Raw genomic sequence first — 11832 nt, 5'->3', positions numbered from 1 at the left:
ATGATAGATACAGAGGCATAGAACAGGCCACCGCCCTGAAACATGTGAACTATCAGATTCTTGATAGCTTAGTTCAATTTCAAATAAATAATTTTTTAATTGTGTTTTTGATATGCATATTTGAAGAATTTCATCTTTTGGGAAAATGTTTTATTTTTTTTAAAGAACTGTAAATATGAATTTCTTCCACGTATAATCAACTTTTATCACAATATTGATTTCCTTTCTAGTATTTATAGTCCATTGTAATTTTTTTTCTCTCTGAACATTTACAAACTTTATCTGCAATTTTCTTCTTCTAGTGTATTTAATTGTTGCTCACATATGCTTTCCATCCATCTTGTGGGTAAAAAAAAAAAGAGAGAGAGAGAGAGAAAGGGAAATCAACTTGAGATTTTTGCTTTGGTGACTGACCTAAGCACTTCAGTAGCAAATGAACTTCATTTCCCCAGTTGATGACAAGATCCTCTAACGATTGTGAAAGTTGTACAATTCTGCCTGTCTCTTCTCTGAGGGTCTTCCCCTCAAACCAAAAGAATTGAGAAGCAGCACTGCCACACATAATAGTTTAATAGCTTGTTGTGTTGACTTTCAAAATGTGCCTAGTTACCCAGTAAACAATTTCTGTTCAAAGCAGTCAAGGTTAGAAGCCATTCTGTATTCCCCACCACAAACAGTGGGAATGAAGAGTCCTCTATGTGTGATGTGTTGAACAGCCTAGAGAGTTGTGGTTCCATCTCTCCTAAAGCAGTAGAACTGGAACTCGGGCAGGTGGTGGGAATAAGGGGAGCCATGTGTGAAGTCCCCCCACCTGCATCACTGGCCAATTCTTGCACTATGGAAAAATTTGGGTGCTGAAACTGAGAGATCAAACAGCTCTAAAGATCTTACTTTCAAGTCCAATTCACTTGAGGTGAATTCATTCCAAGTGGTTGGAATCAGGCCAGAACAGACCCATAGAGAGATTCCTCATTCTCTCCAGGTTATCAAGGAGGAAAGGCAGTGTCACATCAAGTCTAAGAGCCAAAAGCAGTCACTAAAGGAGAGCAGCCATAGAATAGGCTGCAGAGCCCACAAGAGCAGGAAAGTCCCAAGGATTTGAGACTCCTGAAGGGAAAGGGAAACCAAGACTGCATCTTAAAGGGTAGTACACCCACAGGTGGGGAAGTCAAGTACAGGAAACACAAAGCACTTAAGAACAGCAGAGAATCAGATCACAGTCCCATTCCTGCCTCTACTACTTAAATAACTGTGCCTAAGTTTCCTCCACTGTAGAAAGATAACTGAGAAGGTTATTGTGATATATTAACTGCATTTATTTTTGTGGTTCTTGGAACACAGAGAGTGCTCACTGAGTGTTCGTTATGATTATATCTGTTATTGTAGGAGATTTCTTGAGTTCTCTTCACTTTTTTTTTCTATTTTATGCTTTTTGTATATGTTTTATAGATACTCAATTATTTAATTGATAATATTACTTTGTTAGCCAAATACCTCTAAAACTGGAAGCTAAAATTAATCTAATTCTCTTGTATTAACCAGGAGAGAAGGCACATGACAACCTTGTTGTCTCTGCCTAATAGAATGCTAGCCTAAACTGTCAGAACCAACAGAAACCTGAAATAAAATTCTTAAAGGACATGATCTCGCTCTTTTAACCTTCTACACAATAGACCAAATAAAACTCTAGATTTATTGTTCCTCTAAAGTTGGTGGGTAGCCTTTAAGACCAGAGACAAAATGATTTTTTTTCCTAGAATGCTTTAAAAAATAGCCACAGCTTTTTCCAGCGAAAATGTCAGCATTGTGAGTGCTGGGACAGTGTCCATCTTTCCTGCCCCATACAAGACTGAAGACAGAATTTGATGGATGAATTTTTCTTTGATCAGTCAATATTTATAGAGAGTCCATTACAGGCCAAGCCCAGTGCTTAGCAGTGATCAAGACAGTGAAAGCCCCTTCCCACATAAAGCTTACATTCCAGTGGAGAAGATAAATAATAAACAAACAAGAGCATAATAAATAAATAAATAAATAATAAAATTAATTGAAAATAAACAGATGTTTAATACAACGTCCAATGGTGATGATTGCTGTGAAGAAAAATAAAGCAGTTTCAGTCGAGAGAGAGCAAGTGATGGAGGCTGCAGTTTTAGATCAGTGGACAACCTTTCTGAAGAGATGATTGTTGATAAAAGACGTAAGTGCTCTTAGGGAGCAAGACACAAATATCTGGGGGAAGAGTGTTCCTGGTAGAGGCAATGACAAATGCAAAAGCCTTGAAGTGGAAGTGGGCTGGTGTGTTTGAGGTGAGTGAAGCTGGGGTAGAACAAGCCAAAGAGAATGTGGGAAAGAGATTAAGATAACAGATAGTCAAAGACCAAATCTCACAGAGCCAAGTGGGCCATGGGGAAGGACATCAGCTTTTACCCAAAGTGAATTGAAGAGCCACTGGAGGGTTTTGAGCAGAGGGCGTGAAATAGTTTGATTTGCTTGAAATGGTTCCCACTGTGGTTGTATGAAGTGTCTACTTTTAGAGGAATGGTGAATGGATGGATGAATGGCAGAGGCAGAGGATGGTTCAGCAGACCCAAAGAATGCTGTTAAACACCTAGATGCTTTAATATGTTTGTGGCCAGGTCTTTCTCTCACAGTGAGAACAGGAAGGAAAGGGGGTCAATCTTTTCCCCCAAACCTGCTAATATGAACCTCCTCTTTCCAAGGGGTATGGAACCTGGAGTTAGTAATTATTTTCCAGTTTTCCATACAGTGTTTCAGGTGTCTTTCTTGAATTTATTGTTAGTTTACTGTGCCGGTTTGAATGTATTATGTCCCTCAAAATGCCGTTATCTTTGATGTAATCTTGTGTGGGCAGACGTATCAGTGTTGATTAGACTGTAATTCTTTGAGTGGTTTCTGTGGAGATGTGACCCACCCAACTGTGGGTGATGACTCTGATTGGATAATTTCCATGGAGGTGATACCCCACCCATTCAGGGTGGGTCTAAATTAAATCACTGGAGCCATATAAATGACCTGACAAACAGAAGGAACTCAGTGCAGCTGAGAGTGACATTTTGAAGAGGAGCTACGGTCAAGAGGGACACTTTGAGGAATGCACGTAAGCTGAGAGAGGAGCTGAAGCTTACAGAGACATTTTGGAGATGGCCTTTGAAAGCAGACTTTTGCTCTGGAGAAGCTAAGAGAGGACAAACACCCCAAGAGCAACTGAGAGTGACACTCTGGAGAGAAGCTGAAGCCTAGAGAGGAATGTCCTGGGAGAAAGCCATTTTGAAACCAGAACTTTGGAGCAGATGCCAGCCATGTGCCTTCCCAGCTAACAGAGATTTTCCAGACACCATTGGCCATCCTCCAGTAAAGGTACCTGATTGTTGATGCATTAACTTGGACACTTTATGGCCTTAAGACTGTAACTGTGTAACCATATAAACCCCCTTTTATAAAAGCCAATCCGTGTCTGGTGTTTTGAATTCTGGCAGCATTAGCAAACTAGAATGGTTACCATATTTTTTTAGTTCATCTTATTGTGAAAGAATTTGTGTATCACTCAAATAAACTTATGGATTGGATCACTAAGCTGTAACTATGCAGGAAAAGTTAAAATCTATGTTAAATGCTACAGTTTCATAAAAATTATCTAGTACTCACCAACCCCCTCCTAAAAATTTTCCACAGATTGTTAAACAAAGAGGTAGAGGAACAAACATGAGGAAGAAGTTTGTATGTGGTTATTCTAGTTTGCTAATGTTGCTGGAATGCAAAACACAAGAAATGGATTGGCTTTTATAAAAAGGGGTTTATTTGGCTACAAGGTTACAGTCTTAAGGCCATAAATATCCATCAACAAAGGGTACCTTCGCTGGAGAAAGGCCATTGGCATCCAGAAAACCTCTGTTAGCTGGGAAGGCATGTGGCTGGCATCTGCTTGCTCCTAGACTGCGTTTCAAAATGGCGTTCTCCAAAATGTCTGCATCGGCTTCCAACGGCCATCTTCAAAATGTCTCTCTCAGCTCCAGCTAGCTATGAGCTCCTTCTGTCTGAGCTCATATAGTGCTCCAGTAAACTAAACAAGGCCCACGCTGAATGGGTGGGGCCACACCTCCATGGAAATTATCCGATCAGAGTCATCACCCACAGTTGAGTGGGTCACATCTCCATGGGCACTGAACCAATAGGTTCCAATCCAGTCCACACTAATATGTCTGTCCCCACAAGAATGCATTAAAGAATATGGCTTTTTCTGGGGGACGTAAAGATACAAATTGGCACACTGGTTTAATATTGTGGAGCCTGGAGTTGCCCTCTCCCTAACTCAGTTGGTGCCTTAGCTCCTTTATGAGATGGCAGAATACGAATTTGGGCCCTGGAGGAAACCAACATAGCAGGTCTCCATGAATTCGTCCTTCAAACTGGGTCTATCTGTGAACAAGCTATAGCCTGGAAAGGAAAGATATATCCAAGTGCCTGAAATCATAGTTATTTTGTAATTTGAATGAATTAGGAAAGCACAATTTGAATGAATATTAACTTTTGTGGCCTCAGTTTCTCCATCTATAAAATGGAAATAATAACACTAACCCTGCCTACCTCCTTCAACACGTGCTGAAGGACTATGTACCAGGTACTTTGCCAGACCCTCGGGGTGCCAAATCAAAAAGCACTAATTCCTGCCCTAAGAATCTCTGGTCTGTTGAGGAAGAGGTAAGTCAATCAGGGATTACAGTGTGAGTTATGAAAGTTGGCAGAGATTGCTCTGAGAGTATAAAGGAGGTGGTCAGGGATGAGAGTAAGAAAGCTTTGGGGAGGAAGTGCATTTGAAGTGATTGCTTAAATTAGGGATCAGAGATGTTAGAAAAATACGTGGGAGAAAGACATCCTTAGTACATCAGCAAGAAACAAAGGGAAGCACAAAGAATTCTGTGATGGGAGATAGGTATGTTGTGTGTGTGTACGTGTGTGTTTGTACATTATGAAATAGGGGGGAGAGAGAGAGAGAAGAAGAAGAAGGAGTTGGAGGAGGAGGAGGAGGAGGAGGGGGAGAAGGAGGAGGAGGAAGAGAAAAAGAGAGATTGAGAATGGACTAGAATTAGTTTTGACTGTGAATGACTGAAACTCCAAAACAGCAGCAGCTTAAAAAAGGTGGAAGTTTCTATCTTTCTCACATAAAAGTTTGGAGTAGGGCCCAGGGCTAACATGGCACTTCATGGTGTCAGGGATACAAGTTTCTTCTTTCTTGTTGTCTGCCAGATGTGGCCTCATTCTCATAGTCACCTTCTGGTTCAAGATGGTTTCACTGACTCCAGCCATGAATACCACATGCCCACCAGCAGGAAAGGGCAAAGTCAGGCAGGCAGTCTTCCCAATCCCACAATAGTTGCACACACTTCTTATACTTCTATCCTGGGGATGCATCTAGATGGAATGGAGGCCTAGAAATATAGTCTCTATTCTGGGCAGCCATGTACCCAGATAAATGTGGTTGTTGCTATTACTAACTTAAGAAGAGGAGAATGATCTCTGGGGGACAACTTGGGGTCTCAGACAGTGTGTGAAGAGAGGGATGGGGGCTGTATGTGTATGTCTGTGCCTGTGTGTGTGTGCCTGGCTGTGTGTATAGGGAAATGACAAGGGGTGTGATGGTGATGAAAATATGTAAGAATTTACTTTGCCAATGGAAAAAAGAATTCTACAAAATTGGAGCTATTCTAGGACAAATATATTTTTATGGTTACATAGTTAATGTCAAAAAAATTAGCTTGAGTTTAGTGATCCATAACAACACAATGGCAGCTATACACAAACTAAATAAAATTAGTTAATTCCTCATTTATGTTCTTATAGCATCTTATAGAACCTATTTTTCTGTCAATAGTTCATATCTCTGTTTCTCTAGACCATAAATTGTCTAGACTATAAAGAATGATGGAGGGAGGTTGTTCCCACATCTAATGTTTCTTTCCTTGTGGAAGGAAATCCATCAGTTTTATAATTCTAGATTCCATCCACCTTTTGGGATAAGGTTGGGGGTTGGGGAGGAGTGAGTTAACTCACCAGCAAATTTGGGGCAAGGAAGTGGGGATGTGAAGCTGTGCCCCTTCTTCTCTCCTCCCTCTCTGAAACAGGCCTGTCCCCAAAGACCATGCATTCTGCCCTGCTCCCCTAAACAAATGTTTTAAAGTTGGGGGAATTAATTCAGTTCAGAGGAGTATTAACATCCAGTTCAAAGGCAGGAAATAATGGGGGAGAAAAGAAAGAAGGGCTTTAAGTTTGGGGAGGAGAATGTACATGGAGTGTTAGGATAGACAGATTGAAGCCTTGGTAAGGCGGGACTCCTGGGAGTCTTATCTTGCCAGGTCTCTGGAGCCCATGACGATTTGTACCCAGCTGAGGGACTATTTCCATTCATCCTTTCATCCAAGAAATATTTACTGAATGTCCACTATGTGCCAAATGTTGTTCTGGGCACTGAGGTATAGCTGCGAACAAAGCGAACCAAAAGCTGAGCCCTCACAGAACTTCCATTACAGCTGGAGACATAGCCAATAAATAAATAAACACACTTACCTTTTTTATAATTATGAAGAGACATGTGAAGTGCAAATCGGTGCTGTGGAGAAAAGGGGTAGGAGATGCCAAGGTGTTAACCATGTAATAAGTAGTCAGTGAATGAGTGGATGGATGGATGACAGTTTCAAAGTGAGTTTGTGCTCTTATAATTGACCTTGAGACCATTTGAGTAACTACTCTTTTAACTAGATGTTACTCTAACATCTAGTCAAAAGAGTAATGCAATTCAGATGAGTGTGCAAAGCCCAAATGGATAGCTACTTAAAGAAAAGCTAGATGTTACTCTAAGATCTAGTTAAAAGAGTAATGCAATTTAGATGAGTGTGCAAAGCCCAAATGGATAGCTACTTTAAGAAAAGCAAACCCAAGGGATGGTTGTATAGAACCAGATTTTTCTATTTTAAAGGGTGAAGCTTTATATTCCCCAGTATACTCTCCCTATGGCATTTAAGTTTGAAAGTTTGGCTCCTTTAACTGAAGTTGCTGTGGATATATTTTCTACGTACCTGCCCAGATTCCCCCAGTGGAAAGAAATCATAGATTTGGTCTTAGGTACTTCTGACAGCTTCACTCACTCTCTCAGGCCAGTGCTCCAAAAAGTTCCTGAAAGAGTATCATAAATATGGTAACTGTGCCTTCTTGACACTGTCACTGCAGAACTTAGTCTGTTCTGAAACCAGAGATGAGGTTCTCACATCTCAATTACGTCCTTGGGAGGAAGAAAGGGATGATGTAGCTGGATGTTGTGAAAAATAGTGGATGTTTTGATGAATAATGGGCATTTTCTAAGTTAGATAATGATGGGAACATTTGAGAACGTTCTGAGTTTTAAGCCACGGAATATTTGAAGAAGTATGGTGCTGAAAAGATAGCCAGAGATATCATACACACATGTAATTTTAATACCATCTCTGGGATTTCTCGACTTTGGGTCCTTTAATAATGACTTTTAACTTTGTCTCTCTCTTTTTTTTTTTTTTTTTTTTGTCTACATAGTTATTGATGAGCCTGTGGGCTCAGAGTGACAAGAAAATTAAAATAGGAGTCGTGAGAAAAACAGGTTGCTTTTTAAAATATTTTCTGAGCATTAGAATTAGGTTTCTGTTTTTAAGTAGAAATTGTAGCATAAAGTGATACCATAATCCACATTTTGGTTCATTTGGGAGGTTGAATTCCAGTGTAATGGGATTTGCTTATATCCTACTCGGTGATAAATGTAACACTCTAAACTAGCCTGGAGCATTCTGATGTAAACAAAAGACCAGAGAAATTAGCATTAGGACAAACTGCATTATAAAACGTTATTAGCTTTTGAGGTAGATTTAGATTCTTTTCTCTAGGTTGAAAAAATCCTCTGTCTCTGTCTCTTCTCTGCTCTGTAATCTGCTGAATTCACTGCCATGAGCACAGAAGTGCTCAATAAATATCACCCGATGATGGCAGGCTTGGATATAAAAGCAAAGTGGTACCTGGAATTGCTAAAGTAGGTTGGTTATAGTTAGATTTTTTAAAGGCCATGATGGTATAATTTGGTAGAATTCCCAGTTTCCCTTACATGATGACAAAAGGTAGCTGGCACTGTCTCTTTAATGCCCCTGAGAACCTAGAATAAAGATGAATTTAGGGGAAAAGGCCTGGGATGCTTAGCAGAGAGCTTTGTTATGATAGAATACAGGGAGGCATAATTCTTAAAATTCTACACTAGGAATCATATCCATTGATAAGCTTTCCTACCCTACTCAGAAAGGGCACATGCTATATGAAATAATAGATTTCCTTGTCACACCGGCACATTATAACTGACTTGGAGGGCTTCACCAGTGTCCCTTCTCTGAGTGTTCATCCAGAATGCGTAACGGATGATGGCCGGGCTCTGAGACTCATCACGACCTTTCTTCTGTAGATTTGGTAATCCAGAAAACTATCATCCCTTTAAAAAATGACCAATTTTGGACAGATTTGTGAGAAGGGGAGCCTACACTTTTAAACTGTGAAATCATATTAACTTGAGTAGGAAAAGAGTTAGAAGAGAAACCATCCTGAAATAGTACCACTTCAATCCTTTTTGAAGACTGAAACTAGGAATAATTATGCCTAATCTGTTCTTTAAGTATTCTTTATTTTCATAGAGATTTGGTTTAAAAAAAGGAAGAACCCAGGGAGAATTTTTCAAAGTTGTACTTAGGAATTGTTGGACTATTCCTCTAAAAGACGTGATATTGGTTTATTGGCAGTTTGTGGTTGGATTTTCATAGCAAGTGTAAAATAATTGAAGCAGCAAATTATTTATGAGTGTGTGTGATGGGTCAGGGTGGGGAGGGATATATTGTTCACTAACAATCTGCTAACTCACCTGCCTATAAAAAGCTAGTTCTCTGTGTGTGAGATGACAGTATATTTCCTTTAGTTTTAATTGTTTTAGACCCACCCTTTGTGATTCACTTTGACCCGCGATCCTTCTGTCCTTAACATGAACTTCTTAGACTAACCTAGAGTGAAAGGGAAATGACTCAACACCTCAATTACAAACTGTTTGTCAGTTTTCTTTTATTTTTTCTTTTTAAAATTTCAGTTCTTAAATTCTCTCCAGATTATCTAAAGACCTCTTAACACTTGTAGATCATGCCTGGGTCTATGGCATACTTTAGCTTCTCCCATCGCTTTTCACAATAATGCCTCTTTGTTCATCAAATCCCAACATATTCATGTATATTTTTGCTAATGATTTGTTGTATAAATATTTCAATTGAGTATTTATAATGGAAGGATCAATGACCAGCAGAACTGAAATTGAAGCTTAGTTGAACTCTTAACTGTGAGACCTCATAAATTTTACTTAATCTTTCTGAGACAGTTTTTGTCTCTGTTGAATGGGGATACCTAATAACTGTCTCACAGAACTGTAATGAACATTCATTAGATAAAAGCCTTTATAGATTTTGACGCATCATGTAGACTTTAGACATATAGAAGAGACTGCTATGTGTCCACCCAAATCCATTATCCCCTTGTCCCCCAGTAATGGTTTTCTGTCTGGATCCAGCCAGGGACTGTATTTGCCAACTTCCTTTGCAGCGAAATGTGACCATGTATATAAGCTCTTGCCAGAGGAATTTAAGAGGAAGAGATGTATATAATCTTTGCCTCTTTTACCTTGAAGGAAACCTCACATTGGACTTCAACTTATCCCTTTTCTGATGGACTGGAAGGGTGATTAGCAGAATGATCTTTGCAAGCCAAATGTTGTTAGACCCGTTCCCTGAATCAAAGAGGGGAAGTCAAAGAGGGGGACCAGGGCTATGGCTGAACTTAGAACATCTTTCCTGGATCATTTTGTGAGAAAGAAAGAAATTTCTACTTTTTTGGAGCCTTTGCACTTTTGGGTCTATTTGTAACAGCTGTTGAGCCTACTGTAACTAATACTGCCATTATCACTGAGTGTGTCGATAGAGATTCACATAGTAATAGAACTGGAAGGAGCCATAGTGATCATCTCACAAATAAAATAACATTTGGAGAGAAAACAATTTTTACTTGGTTACAGAGCTTGAATAAAATCCAGGCTAGCCCAGACTCATCTCATTATAAAATGATGCCTCTTTGTAAAATGTGCAGCAAACATATGGAACTTGGTACCTAAGAGCTGGTATGCACAGAACATCTGAATAGATTCAGAAAGTGTCTGTGAACATTTTCATAACCTATCCAGAAATGGGGAGTTAGAGAAGCAGAGTTCTACTTAACTTTTTACATTGAGATCAGGGTGACTAACTGGGCCCTTGAGGAACAGGGACTTCTTTTAACAACAGTCCCTGGTTTCGTGAGATAATGTTTCTCAAGCACTTGTGGTTCTGAGTGAGTATAGCCTCAGGGAAAATTGGTCAACCTAACAGTGGTGCTGGCTGTGTTGTAGATACAGCTGTGGAGAGCGTCTGTGCTCAAAAGGATTGATCTAAAATGGCTTCTAGAAACATAACCCAAGAAAAGAGAGGCGAGATTATGTGTTTAGCATTTGAACCAGAACACTCTCACTCTGCTTTAAAAGGTCTTATGGGACCCCCCCCCCCAAAAAAAAAAAAAAAAGCCCAGGGAAACAGAAGTTTCTGTTCTCATTAAAGGAGAGAGGTATTTTTATTCATTGTTTTTATTCACATCAGTTAATTTAACATGCCTTGAAGGAGCCTCTTCTGGGGTAGCAGCATTAAAGTAGCAGCTTACTCACTGATTATAAACAAACAGTCAAATTTACTTAGGAAAGTTGTGGCACAGATAAAAAGCAAAAGAATTACTCCTACCTGACAGGTGGAATGAGTCCCAAAGGTCTGTTCCAGCCTTGTTACAATATTTCACGCAAGAAACTTGGAATGAAATCCGAACTTTTTAACTGTGACTTGTAAATCTATGGTCTGGCCTGTACCTATTTCTCACCTGCGGCCCATGACCTCCTACCCTTGGCTCATTACTGGGAGGCCCCACTTGCTCTCCTTTCTGCCCCCAAACTAGATCTTTCCTCGGGGTTCTGAACATGCCTTTCACATGGCTAGCTACTCCTCTACTTTTTAGGTCTCAGTTTCAATGTCACCTCCTTAGAGATGTCTTCCCTCACTGTGCTACATGGGGAGGTTCACTCCACCCCATTTTGCCTTCAGTTTACTTTATTTCCTTCAAAGCTCTTACAGCAATTGGTATTTATTATGTGTCTGCTTATTTATCTTCTGCTGGGCCTTAATCTCCTCCACTGGACAGTGGCTTCATCAGCTGATGACCCAATTTGACCATAAAAGGGGCAAAGTTCAATCCAGGGATAGTCTGAAAATGCCATGTTGATGCCAAGCTAGAGCTTAGTTAGGGAGAAACTGAAACCAAGGGACGAGGAATGGAGAGTGGAATTAGTGACCCTAAGCGGGGGTCTCCTTGGGATGGCAGATAGGCTGAGGTAGACTCCCAGGTGGAGAGTCAACCTAGTTTGGGAGTTAGATGGAGAATGATCAAGACAAAGAAGGTCAAGGATTCAAGAAGAATTTGACATAGCAGAAGCTAAAGCAAGAAAAGAGGTGAAGTATCAGACAGAATGAGAATTACCTCCATGTCTAGCTCTCCAACAGTGCATCTCAGCCCTTCCCAACATAGTCAGGTCCAAGTGGATTCTCAATATCTTTAAGGGCATGGCTGATCAAGGTGGGTCTTTGTCCCCTGGGCCAGTAATTTCACTTTACTCTGAAGGCAATGCAATCTGTCCTTGGG

The 11832-nt window shown here is 40.1% G+C and overlaps 1 long non-coding RNA gene across 2 annotated transcripts; it reads right to left on the bottom strand.

The window, feature by feature from the left end:
* Positions 1–226: 226 nt before the first annotated feature.
* Positions 227–11223, bottom strand: LOC119542012. 2 transcript variants are annotated; one of them, XR_005218408.1, is made up of 4 exons: positions 10884–11223; positions 7095–7191; positions 6586–6628; positions 246–339 (listed from the first exon to the last, which is right to left on the bottom strand). It is a non-coding gene; the product is annotated as an uncharacterized LOC119542012 (long non-coding RNA). The 2 variants fall into 2 exon arrangements; XR_005218407.1 differs by lacking the exon at positions 6586–6628 and having other exon boundaries at positions 227–339.
* Positions 11224–11832: the final 609 nt, after the last annotated feature.

The sequence above is a fragment of the Choloepus didactylus genome, chromosome 8 (assembly GCF_015220235.1).
Source record: "Choloepus didactylus isolate mChoDid1 chromosome 8, mChoDid1.pri, whole genome shotgun sequence".
Taxonomy (NCBI): domain Eukaryota; kingdom Metazoa; phylum Chordata; class Mammalia; order Pilosa; family Megalonychidae; genus Choloepus; species Choloepus didactylus.
This window is presented reverse-complemented; position numbering and strand designations above follow the sequence as displayed.